At 37.6% G+C, this 17756-nt stretch overlaps 1 protein-coding gene and 1 non-coding gene across 5 annotated transcripts in view; one reads left to right on the top strand and one right to left on the bottom strand.

Moving 5' to 3' along the window:
• Window positions 1-17756, top strand: part of SBF2 (SET binding factor 2) — a 417689-nt gene that overhangs the window by 61704 nt on the left and 338229 nt on the right. The window lies entirely within an intron of this gene.
• LOC138385619 (small nucleolar RNA Me28S-Am2589) lies at window positions 8545-8628 on the bottom strand. The gene has a single exon (XR_011233839.1). It is a non-coding gene; the product is annotated as a small nucleolar RNA Me28S-Am2589 (small nucleolar RNA).

The following is a 17756-nucleotide window of genomic DNA, read 5'->3' as shown; positions in this document are numbered from 1 at the left end:
TGTGTGGCCAATTAACTAACTTCTTTGGCTGTAAATATTTCAGTATTTTATATCATAGACTACACTCCTGACTCTAGGCTTCCCAAATGGCGAATTTGTACTGTTGGTCCCTCTGCGGCTGGCGAGAGTGTGAATAAGACAGCATAAATTGATCACTGCCTACCACAAAAAACAACTTCTACTTCTAAGTATAAAGGAGATGCCTTGTCTGAAGGACTTAATATTATTATAGACGCAACAGGATTTAGTTTGAGGAAACTTAAAAGTAAGCTTGATATATAGGAAGTAAACTTTTCCTAAATGAAAGCATCTTTTCCCCTATAATAAAAGTACTAGATGCTCATTTTACAAGTTCTAAAAAATTCAGAAAAAAACAAAAATATGAACAACATGGCTGAGCACCATGGCTCACGTCTATAATCCCAGCACTTTGGGAGGCTGAGGCGGGAGGATCACTTGAGGCCAAGGGTTTGAGACCAGCCTGGGTATCATAGTGAGACCCTGTCTCTACAAAAACTAAAAGAATTAGCTGGGTATGATGGTGCGTGCCTATAGTCCTAGCTACTTGGGAGGCTGAGCCAGAAGGATTGCTTGAGTCTGGGAATTGTAGGTTGCAGTGAGCTATGATTGTGCTGCTGCACTCCAGCCTGGGTGAAAAAGTAAGACTATGTCTCAAAAAACAAACAAAAAAAGAGATAGATATATATGTATGAACAAGAAATCCTACCACTTAGATGTAATTCTGTTAACATTTTGGTATGTGTACTTCCTGATTTCTTAAAAATGCATGTGTATCACATGCAAAAAACATACTTTGTTCCTTAAATATTGGCTCATACTATAATGGTCTTTTGTGACCCTTCCCCCCCCCCCCATTTACTATGTTTTGGACATCTTTCCATGCTAATAAATAAAGATATATCCTATTTTAATAGCTATATACTATCACATAGAAAACGAATAATACCTATTATGACTGGACTGTGACTGGTACATGAATATACCATAATTTATTTAACCAATTGCCAATGTCAAGTGTCCAAATGACATGTAGGTCATTTAAATTATTTTCAATATTATCAAAAGTGTTATGGCAAACAGGCTTATATCTCTCTCCTGACTGCTTATTTCTGCTGGATAAAATTTTAGTAATGAAAATCCTGGCTTAAAAGGCATGAACATTTTTAAAACTTCTGAAACATATTGCTAATTGACCATTATAAATTTTGCCAGTGTAACTTCTAGCAGCAGGGTACATGAGCCCTTCCTTCCTTCCCTCCTCCCTACCTCCCTTCCTCCCTTCCTTTCTCCCTCTCTCTCCCTCCATCAGCTCTGAGCATTATCAATTTAACTTTTGCCAACCTAATAGATAATAAATGGTATTGTTTTAATTTTCTACAAATGTTTGAGTCTAGAGTGATGAAATGTTCTTGGGAAGAAGTAGAAATAATTTCCCTTGGGACAATTATAAGTAAACTGCACAGAATGTTATTTTAAGAACTTTCATGGTAGAATGGATGAATTGAAGTCTGCTTTTGATCGACTTAAATGAAAACACAAAACAATTCTTTTTCTCTTTTTAAAAATGATAGTGTCTTCTAGAACTCCTGTAGAGATAATAAAAGAAATAAAAATAGAATACTTATTAGGAAATAAATTTCTATTTATAAAAGCACAGATACAACCTCTATGACTGGTCTTTAGGGACAGAGAGTACTCCTTGAATAGGATTTAGATGTTTACTATTTTCTTAAGAACATTCTTATACCACTTAGACAACTGCTTTTTTGATAGGAAATTGGGCTTTCGAAATGCTGTATCTAGTAAAAAGATATTTTTCACTTGTCTGGCATGATTTCATGTTCCATTTGGGTCTTTTTTATAGGAGCAGAAACATTTTTATCTTTGTTAATTAAAACTGTTGAGTATTATCAATAATGTTCTCAAATTGGTATGTTTTAAGATACGCTCCTGATGTGGGTTCATTTGGAAGATTGCCAGTGATTTGTCTTTGTTTTTTGATTTATATAAGTAAGTGTTTTTCATCTGAATTCTGAGTAACATAGATTCTTAGGGACAATAAAGGAAAGTTTTTATGTTGTCTTTATTTTTTTTTTATTTATTTTTTTTTTTTTTGAGACAGAGTCTCACTCTGTTGCCCAGGCTAGAGTGAGTGCCGTGGCGTCAGCCTAGCTCACAGCAACCTCAAACTCCTGGGCTCAAGCAATCCTCCTGTCTCAGCCTCCCGAGTAGCTGGGACTACAGGCATGCACCACCATGCCCGGCTAATTTTTTTTTTCTATATATATTTTTAGCTGTCCATATAATTTCTTTCTATTTTTAGTAGAGATGGGGTCTCGCTCTTGCTCAGGCTGGTCTCGAACTCCTGAGCTCAAACGATCCGCCCACCTCGGCCTCCCAGAGTGCTAGGATTACAGGCGTGAGCCACCGCGCCCGGCCTGTTGTCTTTATTTTTAATAAAAATTCTCTATGAACATGTATTTGTCAAATCAGTCATCTCACTCCTCTCTGACCCAAAAATGGTAAACTAAGATGTTACATAAACTATTTAACATGAAATGGTATTTGAGATGTGTCAAAACTTGATCAAACTTTGGCTTTTCAGTTAATAAAATTAAAAAAATTATTAAACACCATCAGCAATTCTTGTTGTGTTAGCCATCAGGCATCCTGGTAAACCATGCAGATGTGGTCCCTGTTTTGGTCCTGTAGGGCTCTCAGACAATAAAAGCAAAGCAAAGTAAAACAAAACAAAAATACTATAATTATAATTTGTGACAAGTGCTATGAAGGAAAAAAATAGTGCGATGTTAGAGAATAATCGAGGGACCTATTTTCAGCAAAGTGGTCAAGATATGCACTCTGAAGAGGTGACATATAAACTAACACATGAAGGATTAGAAGGAAGCAGCCATGTGTAGCATAGGGGGAGTAAACCAATTTGAGGAAACAGTCTGTTCAAAAAACTTTAGGTATAAAAGAGCTTGGCGTGTTCAAGGAATTGAAAGGAGGAGGACTTTATAGCTGGAATACGACAGGTGAAGCTTAGACTAGAATGGGATGAATGAGGTTGTGGAGGTACGGACCAGAGTATACAGATCTTGTAAGCTTAGTAAGGAGTTTAGATTTTATTCAAAGTGCAGTGGGAAGCCAATGAAGTAAAGTGACACGATCCAATTTATTCTGGCTGTTGTAAGAGTAATGGATGAGGTGGGAAGGGACAAGTAATCCAGGTAAGAAATGATGGTGGCTTGATCTAGTGTAAAGGCAGTAGAGTTGAGGGAAGTAGATGCAGTCAAAATACAGGTTGACCCTTGAACAACACGGTTTGAACTACACAGATCCACTTATACATGGATTTATTTCAATAAATGGAAAATTTTTTGGAGATTTGGGACAATTTGAAAAAACTTACACATAAACCACATAGCCTAGAAATATTGAAAAAAATTAAGAAAAATTTAGATATGTCACGAATGCATAAAATATGTGGATACCAGTCTATTTTATCATCTACTACCATAAAATGTATACAAATTTCTTATAAAAAGTTAAAATTTATGAAAACTTATACTGTCAACACTACAGATGGCACATGGCACCATTCAAAGTTGAGAGAAATGTAAAAAAATGTAAAGATCCAGTATTAAAACTGCATAGAACAATTGTAGTACCTACTGTACTACTATAATAATTTTGTAGCCACCTCCTGTTGCAGTTGTGGCGAGCTCAAATGTTGGAAATATCTGCCTAAAATGCTGTGTTATGCTAATCATCTCTACATGTACAGTTAGTTCATCTCCCCAGTAAATCAGGTATTGCATTTAAAAGTGATCTCTCCTGCTTCTTGAGTACTTTTCATTGTGTTTAGTGCAATATCATAAACCTTAAATAACACCATGGATCTCATATGAAGTGCCACTAGTGATGCTGGACATGCTCCCATGAAAAAGAAAAGTCATGACATTACAAAAAAAAAAAACTTGAATTGCTTGATATATACCATAGATCGAGGCCTGCAGCTTTGCTTACTTGCCTTTTGAGACAGGCAATTCATCTTTTAAACAGATGATGTAAACTTTTGGTATTGATAAATACAGTATAGTACTATAAATTATTTTTCTTATGATTTTCTTAATATTTTATTTCCTCTGGCTTTATTGTAAAAATACAGTATATAATACAAATAACATACAAAATATGTGTTAATTGTTATCGGTAAGGCTTCTGGTCAACAGTAGGCTATTAGTAGTTAAGTTTTTGGGGAGTCAAAAGTTCCGTGCAGATTTTTGACTTGCCAGGGTGTCGGGGTTCCTAATCCCTTGTTCAAGGATCATCTATATATTTGGGAGATAGAAATGATAGGACTTATTCAGGAATTGAATATGGAGCAGGAAGGAAACAATTGATGTCCATATTTCTAGCTTGCTAGATTTTACAGTCAGTGGGTAAATAAAAATATTTACTTAACAAACACTGTGTGCCTACTGTGTTACTTTTTATTTACATTCTTGGTTTTATAAAATGAGTTAAACTTTTAAATATACAATGTGAGAGGTAAAGAGACTGATGAATATAGACATCTACTAAAACATCCCTAAAGATATAGCATAACTTAATAAAAGTGATGTGTACATAAGGATAATGCAACTCATTTATTGCCTAAAATGCATTGTCCTAGGTAATTAATAAATATTTGTTGAATTAATGTATTTCAAGACATTTTTGATATGCTTTCTGAAGATCTGAGTTTTCATCTATTAATAGTATAATTTTCCTTCAGTCTTAAGAATTCTTTTAGCATTTTATGTGTAGAACTTTAATGTGGCTCTGTTCCTTTCTTTTTTCCTAAATCTTTTTTTCTCAGTTCCTCAAATTGAGTAATTTTATTGATCTGTTTTCAAGTGCACTGTCTCTTTTTCTCTGTCATCTTCATTCAGATGTTAAGCCCGTCAATGAATTAAAAAATTTTAGATATTGTATTTTTCAGTTCTAGAATTTCTATTTTGTTATTTTTTAGTTTCTATTGCTTTGTTAAAGTTTCTTTTAATTTGCTGTGATCATATTTTTCCCTACATCATTGAGTATAGTCATAAATTTTTTTTTTTGTTGAGACAGAGTCTCACTTTGTTGCCCAGGCTAGAGTGAGTGCCGTGGCGTCAGCTTAGCTCACAGCAACCTCAGACTCCTCGGCTTAAGCGATCCTACTGCCTCAGCCTCCCGAGTAGCTGGGACTACAGGCATGCGCCACTATGCCCGGCTAATTTTTTCTATATAGATTTTTAGTTGTCCATATAATGTCTTTCTATTTTTAGTAGAGACGGGGTCTCGCTCAGGCTGGTCTCGAACTCCTGACCTTGAGCAATCCACCCGCCTCGGCCTCCCAGAGTGCTAGGATTACAGGCATGAGCCACCGCGCCCGGCCCAGTCATAATTTTTGCTTGAAAATTTTTGCTGATTCCAACATCTGGATCATTTTGGAGTTAGTCTCTATTGATTACTGTTTCTTTTGAAAGTGGGTCATCTTTTCCTGATATTTTTATATGTCAAGGAATTTTGGATTTTGTCCTGGACATTGTGGATATAAAGTTGTGGAGACTCTGAATTCCTTTCTATTCCTCCAAGGAGTGTTTATGCTTTTGTTTAGCAGGCAGTTAACATGATTAGATGCAAACTGGTAGCTCTGTCTCTTGAGTGATAGCTCTCAGTTCAGTTCTTTTGTCCTTAGCTGGCTTGCTTACAGTATGTTCTTTGCATGATGGTTCAGGGGTCAGCCAGCAGTTTGTACAGAGTTTATACCTAGATTTTGTGTCTCTCCCTCTCTGGCTGTCTTCTTTCTGTGCTGTTTCTCTCACTTTCCTGCGTCTGTGGTCTGCCTGAACTCTGTCCTCTTGTTCTTCAGGGTAGTAAGACTGTGGGGTTTGTCTTAGAGTTTAGGCACCTATTATGGTGCTGACTGGACCTGCTCTCAGGCCAAAAATTGTAGATTGGAAATTCACCTAATACCATTCTTTTTCAAGTATTGACTGCCCTCTAAGGTTTGTCTGCTTTTGATCACTCTTCGGTGCCTTTAGATAGTTGATTTTTATATTTTGTTCAGAATTTATAATTGTTATCTGTGGGAGGGTTAATCTGGTAGGTGCTTATTCAACTGTATCAGAAAGAGAACTTTCCCTTGTTCCTTTTTTTTTTTTTTGAGACAGAGTCTCGCTTTGTTGCCTGGGCTACAGTGAGTGCCGTGGCATCAGCCTAGCTCACAGCAACCTCAAACTCCTGGGCTTAAGCGATCTTCCTGCCTCAGCCTCCTGAGTAGCTGGGACTACAGGCATGCGCCACCATGCCCGGCTAATTTTTTGTATATATATATATTTTAGTTGGCCAGATAATTTATTTCTATTTTTAGTAGAGACGGGGGCTCGCTCTTGCTCAGGCTGGTCTCGAACTCCTGATCTCAAGCGATCCACCTGCCTCGGCCTCCCAGAGTGCTAGGATTACAGGCGTGAGCCACCGCGCCCGGCCCCTTGTTCCTTTTTGAATAGGGAAATTTCCTTCGTGATTGTGCTCCTTAATGTAGATACTAGCTTTGTAGATGTATCATGTACAAATTAGTTAAGAAATTGTCATTTTCAATATTGCCTTTGTAAATTGCTTGACTCAATGAGAAAAGTTACAGTTCCTGATCAAGTTGGGAAGACAATCAGGTAAACAGAAGATAGTAACATAAGTGAAAGGAGCCATGACAGAGGTATAAACAGGATACTGTGAAGAACACAGAGGAAGGGAAGCTTAACTCGGTCTGGTAGGTAAGAGGAGATGAAAGAAGGCTTTCTGGAAAAGGTGATTTCTGTGTTGTATCTGTGAGAAACAGGGTGTGCCTATGGGATGGAATAAAGAGCTTTCTAGGAAGAAGAGAGAAGAGCATAAATAAGTATATGGGAGCCTGAGAATGAATGATCTGTTAGAAGAATTGCAAGAAGTCTTGGTGTGGCCACAGTATAGGATGTGTATGGGGAAGTGTCTGAATATGAGGCCAGAGAGGTTGGACTGGAGCCAGATCATTAACCCAGATCAGGCCTTGAACGTCATGCCAAGGACTTTGGACTTTAAATTATAGATAGTGGGAAGCCATTGACATGTTTTAAATGTGGGTGAGACATAATCAAATTTGCATGTTAGAATGTTTATTTTGGTAGCAGTGTACAGGGGGATAAATGGGAAATAGGGATACCAAGTCAGGCAAGAAATCGTGAAGGCCTAAGGAAGTGGTGGTAGAAAGGAGAGGGTGAACTAACATGAGAATTTAGCAGTGGTGGTAGTGGGTCTTGGTAACAGATTTGTTGTATGCGCTGTAAATGTTAATGAACAAAGAGAAATCTAGAATGATTGGAGGTTATCCTTCCTCTCAGAGACTATTATAAAATATATTAATACCTCTCTAGGGCTTAGAGTCTTTTCCCTCAGATTATCAGGAAGCAGCAGCACATTTTGGCTGTTGGTAGAGGCATCTCACTGTCTCTGACTTGTGGCAGTGAGCATTTTGTGATTTTATAGCAGTGATACTTTAGGACTAATAAATAGAAGAATCTATCTAAAGTTATTAACTTGCTTTTTATTTTTTTAAGTATGTAATCACAGATTTACTACTTACTTTCTTCCATATTATGTATTAGTAACTTTTATAATATTTAGCTAGTTGTGTGTGTTTGGTTTTGTTTTTTAAACAAAACACTTAGCAAATAAACAGAAGAATATAAAGTAAAAGTCTCTCTTCCAAAAAAAAGTCTCTTTGTCCACCGTTAGTCCTACTTCCTCAAAGTAAGTATGACCTCTTTTCAGTCTGTTTTGTTCTGTTGGTGGACACTGTATAGAGGAATGAACATATTGAACAATTTTAGACAGCATCTGTTGGTTCTCCAATATGAAAGATGAGGGATTTAGGATTTATAATAATTATCTTCTCCCTCTACCTCTTGATATTTGTTTGCTATGTTAATATGTAATATTGTTAGTCTAGAGGATACTCTATTACTTTAAATAATATCATTAAGCTTCTGTTTTTTGAATTATCAAATATATAGTGTCTGTTGATTATTATGAAAGATAAGGATATTATTTATACTTTCTACCTATTTTTAGCTCCTGTATTATTTGTTGTGATTTTTAAAAATATTCATTTAGACATTAATTTATTTATATAATTTAAATCTTTGCATTTTCCTGAGTGAGTTGTCTTTTGTATCTCTTTCTACTTTTTAATCCTTGTACAAGTTCTTATTCTGAGTTCTCTCATTATTCTTCTACAATCCTTAAATTGTTTAACTGGAGTTGGACACTATGTATGAAGGATTAAAACAATCTGTGATGGGAAAATTACTCGGTTCCATTAGAGGGGATTGGAGAATCATGATTATGATCTCCAAACAGTTCAAAAACTGTCATGTTAATGAAGGAATAGATGTATTCTTTCTTATTCCAGGTGACATCAGTTGTTGAAAGTACTTGGAGAAGATTTTGACTGAGTGTAAGGAAAAACAGTTTTTAAATGATTTAGCTCTTTCAACAATAGATTGAAATAATCTGTCAGCTTTCTCTTAGCATCATTTTTTTTTCTTTTCTTTTAGAGTTAAGTCCTGCTGGAGAAGATTATGTAATTATTTGCATTTTCCTGCTTAAAGATTTTTGAGTAAGATATTATGGAAGGATGGGACAGGACCACACTTAGTCTTGGGGCACAGGGTTTTGGGAAACATTCCTAAAAGAAGATGACAGCTGAACTATCTTGTGAAATGTATAAGAGTTAATCTGGTGATGGGAGAAATGGGAGTGAGAGTATCCACAGAAGGGACAATATATTCATAGGCAGATAAATGAATTTGAATGAACCTGACTTGTTTGGGGAGCTGTAAACAGGTTGTTGAAACTAGAGTGCTCATAAGGATGTGGATGAGGGTCAGGGAAGGTCAGTTTATTAGAAATTCCACCATTATCTTGAATGTGATGAGAAGTCAGTTAACTGGAGTAACATGCTATACAAATTCTGGTACACTGGGGGAAAAGATTTGAAGTTGACAGCAGTGAAGTCAGAGAGAGAAGTTATGAAGGTATTGTTAGTAGTCCATGCAAGAAATGATAAGGATTCATTGTAGTAGGAGTGGGAGAATGTTGCAGTTAAAATCTTAAGAGGTACATGGTTGTTACTGATTTAGAGATTTTCCTTTATAGAAGTCCAGATGAGCACACAAATAGGGTCCTACAAGGTGACATTTACCTTTGTCTGGAGTCTAGTTTCCAGTAATGCAGGCTCAGGAAACTGCATTATTGATAGGTTAAAACTCAGTATGTCTCTTGGAGAATACCAGTTTTTAAAATGACAGTGAGAAACATAACTTTCAGAATGAGAGTGCCTAATAGTCTTCCTGACTAGTGTATTCTTTTCCTACAGCCTACATTGTTTTCTGGACATGATTTAAATTCCACTTTTTGGATTTACTTTGATTCGGAGCTGAACCACCTGGAGAGAGAGAGAGTAGATGTGGACCTGAATTTTGCTGGTATGGTTTGTGAGAGAGGGGAAATGGTTCTGATCTAGCAATTTGTGTGGCAGCTTCTTAATTTAGCGGTGGCTTTCTAATTCTGCACCTTCTACAGCAACTTCTTGTTTGCCAGCTTCCTACCATGATGGTGCCATCTGAGGCCGAGTAATTCTGTAGGCTAGGAGTTGTTTCTAGGAGCTCAATCACTCTAGACCCTGCCTCTGCACTTTTTTCAGTGATTTTGTGAGTATCTGATCCTTGTATTACCCCCAATCCCCCCCCTTTTTTTTTTTTTGCTGAATACATTAACTGCCATGTGAGTTGCATTTAACTCATGCTAGTTTTGAGGCCAGGGCCTCATGAAGCCTCGTGAACTATTCTTCAAGTTGCATATAATTCATGCACAGAAAACAATTTAAAAACCCCAAAGTTTTCATTAAATTAGAAAGAATCATTTTGTTTTCAAAGTTTTTTTTTTTTTTTTTTTTTTTTTTTTTTTTTTTGAGACAGAGTCTCACTCTGTTGCCCAGGCTAGAGTGAGTGCCGTGGCGTCAGCTTAGCTCACAGCAACCTCAGACTCCTGAGCTCAAGCGATCCTCCTGTCTCAGCCTCCCGAGTAGCTGGGACTACAGGCATGCGCCACCATGCCCGGCTAATTTTTTCTATATATATTTTTAGCTGTCCATATAGTTTCTTTCTATTTTTAGTAGAGGTGGGGTCTCGCTCTTGCTCAGGCTGGTCTCGAACTCCTGAGCTCAAACGATCCGCCCACCTCGGCCTCCCAGAGTGCTAGGATTACAGGCGTGAGCCACCGCGCCCGGCCTGTTTTCAAAGTTTTTATTCTATTTTTGTAATAAAACAGTGTGGCCCTAAGGAAAAATTTTTTTTTCTAGTGTGCCAATGTGTTAAACCACCTGAAGTGGATTCTGATCCTGGACCAATATAGTGATTGGTGTTAAAACTGTTATGGGCAACAGATGGTCAAGGAATATAGAAGGGTCACTGATAACCAGTCCATTGCACCTAGTGGTTTATCATATTTGGTCACCTGGAATGAAGTACCTGTTGAAGGCAAAGCTTTTGTAGAATGAGTGGTGATGTGTTTGAGGAGAAAAAGGAATATAAGGATTATGGGAAGATTGGCTGTTTTTAACTCCACTGCAGGGTTTAAAGCAGTGGTTCTTAACCTAGGGTGATTTTGTTCTCTGGGGGATATTTAGAAATGTCTGGTGATATTTTTGGTTATTATAACTGGAGGAGGAGGATGCTACTGGCATCTGGCGAGTAGAGACCAGGAATGCTGCTACAGGATTGCTCCCTCCCTGCTACCACAACAAAGTGTTACCTGGCCCAGAATGTCAATAGTGCTGAGTTTGAGGTGGGAGGATCACTTGAGCTCAGGAGTTTGAGACCAGCCTGAGCAAGAGCGAGACCCTGTCTCTACAAAAAATTGAAAAATTAGCCAGGTGTGGTGATATGTGCCTGTAGTCCCAGCTACTCAGGAGGCTGATGCAAGAGGATTGCTTGAGCCCAGGAGTTTGAGGTTGCAGTGAGCTATGATGATGTCACTGCACTCTAGCCAGCGTGACAGAGTAAGACTCTGTCAAAAAAAAAAAAAAAAAAAAATCCAGCATTGTAGTACCCTGTCACCATATTGTCTCCATGACTAGGTCACATTTTTAGCTCTGTGCCATAATTTAGTCTATAAGGATTTTGTTCATTTCACCATCCCACAGTGTGTTACCCTGCTCCCCTGCAGTGACAGCATCATGCTGAATGACAGGACTTTGTGATAGAGAAATAGCAGCCACCTTAGATCCTTTGTAAATATACAACTGATGGCAGGACATGGATCCCATAAAAAATTTAAGGACCTGATGCCTTAGTGAAGTTTCTGAGGTTATAGTGTTTTAGGATATATTGGGATGTCCTTTCTGAAGTAGAAGATAAGCTACTGCATCTTATATTCCCTACCACCAAAAAGAAATACCGTAACTGGTGGGCCTCTTTGGGTTTGAAGTCAACATATACTACATTTAAGTGTACTGTTCCAACCTCTTTACTGAGTAAGCCATAAAGCTGCCATTAGGTTGCAATATGGAATTTGTGGCAGGCCTTGACAGGAGAATCACAGTGAGGGCCCCTTCACTTTGGAGCTAACTGTATCTTCTTTGAAAAAACTACTTACTCGCCTTAATCTGATAGAGGACAAATGCCTAAATACTGGATACCAGTGACATGAGCTACCTCTGCAGGGCTTGTGTAGCAGCAGCATTACATCATCAAATAGAAGCGGTATACCTGGGTTTGGGCAAAACGCAAGTATTGAAAACACATGTACATTGAACAAGCAAGTGACTCTTTTTGTATTGCTACTCCTCTCACAACTCATGCCCATAGCTTCATTCCTGGGGAGTTTGCTGTGTTCCTCATTAACAAAGGGCTTTGTAAAACATGTTGGCACTTGTCAAACTAAGGGCAGACACTGGTAGAAACTGACAGTTGCCTCCTAATATCTGTTCTTTTATCCTTATTTAGAAATAAAACTCTCTCTCTCTCTTTTTTTTTTTTTTGAATAAATGCAGTTGTCACTTAACTAAGAGACTCCCTTGTGATTGGGTGTGGTCACGTGATTAGATTTTGGCCAATGACACGTAAGTGAAATTTTTCTTTCAGAAATTCTCCTTAGATAATCTGTACTCTTCTTCTTGATTTCTGCTTGAAATGTGGATGTGATGTTTGGAGCTCTAGCAGACATACTAAATCATGAGAATGAGGGCCAAAAACTAGATAGTGGAGTGATGAACCTGCAGAAGCTGTGGCTCCCCGAGACTGTAGATCTGCCATAAGTCCTGCACACTCACTTCTAGACTTGTTTTATATGAAAGGAAATACACTTTTATCTTGTTTTAGCTATAATACTAATATTAATATTTTAGGGGGTGTTTTTGTCGTATGCAGCTAAATGTAATTTTAACTGAGACACTGAATGCCTGGATGGATAAAATACCACTCTCTGAAATAGCAAATGGAGGAGGAGAAGGTATAGGTTTTTAAGAAATGTCGGGGCATCCCAATTTGGTTGTGATTAATTTGCTGTGTTTATGGAAATGCTCAATAAGGAGTATAGATTGCATTGGGAGCTTGAGAAATACTCTGTTGTATCTGTTAGGAAAAGGCAATGCTTACTTTCAATAGAGTGAAACACCAAGGACAACAGCCAGTAATAAAGTATATTATAACCAGGTTCATAACTTGCTTAGCCACACAATCTGTAACTATTTTTGCAGTATAGGAAGTTTGATTTTTGAGAAGAATTGAGCTGAAAACATAAGGATTGTATTATCTGTGCTGTAGATGCTCCGAGGTAAACTTTTGAGTTGGAGATAGGAAGTTAGGGATGGGGAAAAACAGGAATTTGTGGAGGGGAAAGCATTATAGGCAGAGGATATGTTTAAATTCTATTTGGGAAGAAGAAATTCATCATCTATATTTCTTTAAAGGAAAAGGTCTGATTTGCAACACAAAAGTTGCTGGAGATCCTTTACAACAGGGATTTTTTGCCTCTTCTTTATTGGTTTAGGATTAGGGAGTCCATTGACAGGGAAATTTTGAATGAGTTTTAATGAGAAATTCATGTGTATGATGTCTGCTGCATTATGCAACGGATATGAATCTCTTGTTTAAGGAAGATAAACATGATGGCCTTTGTTGTTGTTCAGTCAATAATTTTTCTCCCTAGTTTAAAAATGTTCTATTTCAAAATTCTTATGCTAAAACTAAGTGCTTGTCTATAATAATCTTATCTTAAATTGTAGGAAACCTTAAATATAATTTAAACATAGTGAAAGTGATACAGCAAGTCACAGAGAATTGTTTTAAATTTTCAATTCCCTTTGTATTCTAAAAGGATTGATATAGATACTACCAATATATTAATGTTTTTAAAGCTGTTTCTAAGAGAATTTTCTGAAATTTTAATGTGGGAATATTTTTTTCTGCTAAAGTATCAACAAGGGCTAAATATTCTGTGGTATAATGGTAATACATTTCTGTAATACCTTGATAGGCAAAGATCTATTATGATACTGCACAAATTCCCCCAAAACAGCTGCTTCTTTTTTTCCCTCCTTCCTTCTGTCCCTCTGCCTATGTTCTTTCTACTCTACTATTTTTCATCCTCCTTCATTGTAAAGTTATTGATTTCTCAGTATTAATACAATAAGCATGTCTTTGTCATATTCAATTTGGTTTAAGATAACTTTAACCAGTCCAGAAAGAAGTCTCTTACTCTACATCATACAAAATAACAGTGTTTAGGAAGTAGCCTGGAGTTCTTTGCCAGTGGATTAGTTATTGAGGCTTAGTTTAAATTGGTATAGTTTAAACTGGTATAATTTTTCTGGCAGCGTAATCTATCTGGAGATTTTAGTGTTTTTCAGGTCAGCGATCATAGTTTTATGCCATCTAGTGGTAGATGTTTGTATTTCACATTTTCTGGTGGTTTACCACGCATAAAATTTTAGAGCCAGAAGGGGACCTAAGATAACCTAGTCTCCCACTTATAAAGAGGGTTAGAGAAGTTAGGAGATTTGCTTAAGGTCACTAGTAAGAGACAGAGCTAAGACAAGCCTCAGATTTCCTGATTACCAATGTGTAGTGTTCTTTTCAAAACATGACACAGTGTTGTGTATGTGTATCTTTGAGGACTTTCTTAGATTAGTGTGATGATATTAACTATGGGAAGGTAGTTACATTTTGAATTATTTCTATTTATTAATAATTACTGTTGATATCCTTAATTAGTAGCGTTTTGATAAATAGAAAGACCGTTTCAGTGAGAAGAAAAGAAGGGAAATGGGTACTGTATACCTTTGAGAAGACACAATAGCTGTCTTTAAGTAGTTAAAGGACTGCTTGTGAGAAAGTGTTGACCTTGTTTTCAGCTTGTTACAGTGAGAACAACAGATATTTATTGTGTCTTTGGGCTTGCCTTTGTATGGTCTCGTTTCTTTCAGTAGAATAGATATGGGAGAGAAGGCCCTAGAGCTAGAATTATCTGTTAGGGTCATACCTACATTAAGTTCTGTGTTGAAAAAGAGAGTTAATTTTTGCAGTTCCTCCTCTCCCCCACCACCAACCACACACACACCGTAGTACATCAACTAAAGGTTGCAAAATCAGGCAAGCAGTAAGCTTCAGGGACAGACAGATTTTAAGTGATCCCAAAAGTTGTTGGAATAAGAATAGACGATGTTGCCCTGGGAAGAGGATTAGAGCCATTTGACTTCAGAACATCAGCTATTGGACTGGAGAAGCATGTGAGTACTAGATTTAGGACTTGGATTTGCATTTGCGGTCTGCCACTTATTTATACTGTGTGTCTTTGGAAACATTACCTGATATATAAGTTTATTTCTTTATGTGTAAAATGGAGATTAATATTTCTATTTCACAGGTTGTTAGGATTAAATACATAGTAACTGCACAGTACATGTTGGTTGGATCTGGATCTGAGGGTGACTGACCTGAGCAAAAATGAAACTCCAGTCCTAGAGAGACTTGGATTCTGAACAAATATTTCAACATACAAAAGAACTTTCTAATAATTTGGAAAGTAGTGATTTCATTTTTACTTGGAGGTATTAAAGCAGAAGATGAACACAACTGTTTGGGGATATTGTAGAAGGTTTTCAAACTTTGAAAGTATACAGACATTGGCCGGGCGCGGTGGCTCACGCCTGTAATCCTAGCACTCTGGGAGGCCGAGGCGGGTGGATTGCTCGAGGTCAGGAATTCGAGACCAGCCTGAGCAAGAGCGAGACCTCGTCTCAACTAAAAATAGAAAGAAATTATCGGCCAACTAAAAATATATATAGAAAAAATTAGCCGGGCATGGTGGTGCATGCCTGTAGTCCCAGCCACTCGGTAGGCTGAGGCAGCAGGATCGCTTAAGCCCAGGAGTTTGAGGTTGCTGTGAGCTAGGCTGATACCACGGCACTCACTCTAGCCCGGGCAACAAAGTGAGACTCTGTCTTAAAAAAAAAAAGAAAGTATACAGACATTGAATTGTTATAATTTTTTAATCATCAGATATAATTTATAAAACTCATAAGGACAATGATGGTTTATTAGTATGTACACCCACTTTCACTCTGTTAATTTTTCTTCCTTCCTGATGCTCCAGTATTGCTTCTTTTATAAATTCCTTTCTGTTTGAACACCTTCCTTTAGCCAGTCTTTAAGGTTAGTTTTTCTTTGAGAATGTCTGGATTTTACCTTCATTCCTGGAGGATAGTTTTGCTGGAAATAGAATTCATAGTTGACAGTTCTTTCTTTCAGCTTTTGAAAAATGTCTCTTTCTTCTGGCCTCCACAGTTTCTGATGAGAAATTTACTGTCATTTGAATTGCCATTTTCTTATAGGTAAAATGTTTCTCTCTGGCTTCTTTCAAGATTTTTTTTTTATTTGTTTTTAGTTTTCAGATGTTTAGTAATGATGTGTCTTGGCGTAGATTTCTTTGAGTTTATCCTATGAATTTCACTCAACTTTTTGAATTTATAGTTTTGTGCTCTGCCAGATTTGGGAATGTTTCAGCCATTATTTCTTTGAATACTCTTTCAGCTCCACTCTCTTCTCTTTTCTGGAATTCCAGTGGTATGAATAGTGGATCTTCTGTTACGATCCCAGGAGTCCTCATGGGTCCCCAAGGTTCAGTTCTTTAAATTTTAGTGTATTTTCTCTCTGTTGTTCAGATTGGATACATTTTACTGATGTCTCTTTAAGTTTACCAATTCTGTCTTTATGCCATTTTCACTCTACTATTGAGGCCATCTAGTGAGATTTTAATTTTTTTTAGTTTTATAATTTCTATTGGGTTTATAACTTATTTTTCTTTGCTAGTATTTTCTACTTTCCACTTATTTCAAGAGAACTTGAAATTGATTGTTGATGCATTTTTATGACAGCTACTTTAAAATCCTTGCAGATAATTTCTACATCTTATTCATGTCTGTGTTGGCATCAGTTGATTGTGTTCTTTCATTCAAATTGTGGTTTTCTTGGTTCTTGGTATGATGGGTGCTTTTGTATTATATCCTGGACAGTTTGGCTATTATGTTAGTCTCTGTTTAGATTTAGTATATAGACCATAGTCTAATTTTGTGGGCTGTTGGTCCAATGGCAGTTTAATTTTCAGAGCCTTTACAGTACTGTTTTGGTTTTCTTGGTTTATCTGATACCTCCAGAGCACCCTCTAATCCATGCTGGTGCTGCCTGAGGTGGCAGAAGACATTCCCCAGGATAGGCCGTCTCATGTCTCTTGATGGGGAAGGAGAATCTCAGGCCCATAGGGACAAAGAAGTTTTGCTGGACCAGACTATTTTTTGTGGCATGATTTTCATTTTTGGTGCTATTTCACTGCACTGATGTCTCTAGAGTACATGGGAGATTCTGACCTATGGAGACAAAGAGGCTCCCTGGGCCAGGCTGCTTGTTGCAGTGGAGTCCTTCTTGCTGGTGTCCCCTGGTCACCCCAGTCATTTCTGTGTTGGAGAGGCAATTCTCAAACCCATAGGAACAGAGTGTCTGGCTGGATCACATGGTACAGTGGGGTACCCCTTGCTGGTGCTGGCCAGACACCTGGTATTTCTTGGTTCGGGAGGAGAGTCTCAGACCTGTGGGGACACAGGCTTCCCAGACCATGTTGTTTGTTGTGATGGGGTCTCTTTTGATGGTGCTGCATGGTCACATTGATATCTTTCTTTGGGAGAAGGGAATATCAAGCCAGCAGTGAAGGAAAGTGCTTCCCCAGGCTGCTTATTATCAGTGTGGCTCTCCATCTACCCCTGTTCATGGTTCTGGGCTTATCTTGTGTTGTTGGTGGAAATTCTGTTTGATCTGGGGGTGGAGTGAGCCTACCTGGGCTGCCTACTGTTGCAAGTTTAGGGGTTGGGACATTCCACGCCTGGGTTATTTTCCTCTGTGGTAGTGACACATAAGATGTCCTGCCATTGTGTTGTTCTTCCATTCCTGGGGTTCCAAACCAGTTCACTTTCTTCTTACCATCTTTCAGAGTTTTTCTTTGGTTGCCTCTTGTGTTATTTATAGGTTTTATACTTAGTGGGGAAGAGCAAGATGAAATGAGTCTATACCATCTTGTCTGGACCAGAGACTCATTTTTAAAAAATGAGATGTAATTCA

This window comes from Eulemur rufifrons, chromosome 6 (genome assembly GCF_041146395.1).
Source record: "Eulemur rufifrons isolate Redbay chromosome 6, OSU_ERuf_1, whole genome shotgun sequence".
In the NCBI taxonomy this organism is placed as follows: Eukaryota; Metazoa; Chordata; class Mammalia; order Primates; family Lemuridae; genus Eulemur; species Eulemur rufifrons.
This window is presented reverse-complemented; position numbering and strand designations above follow the sequence as displayed.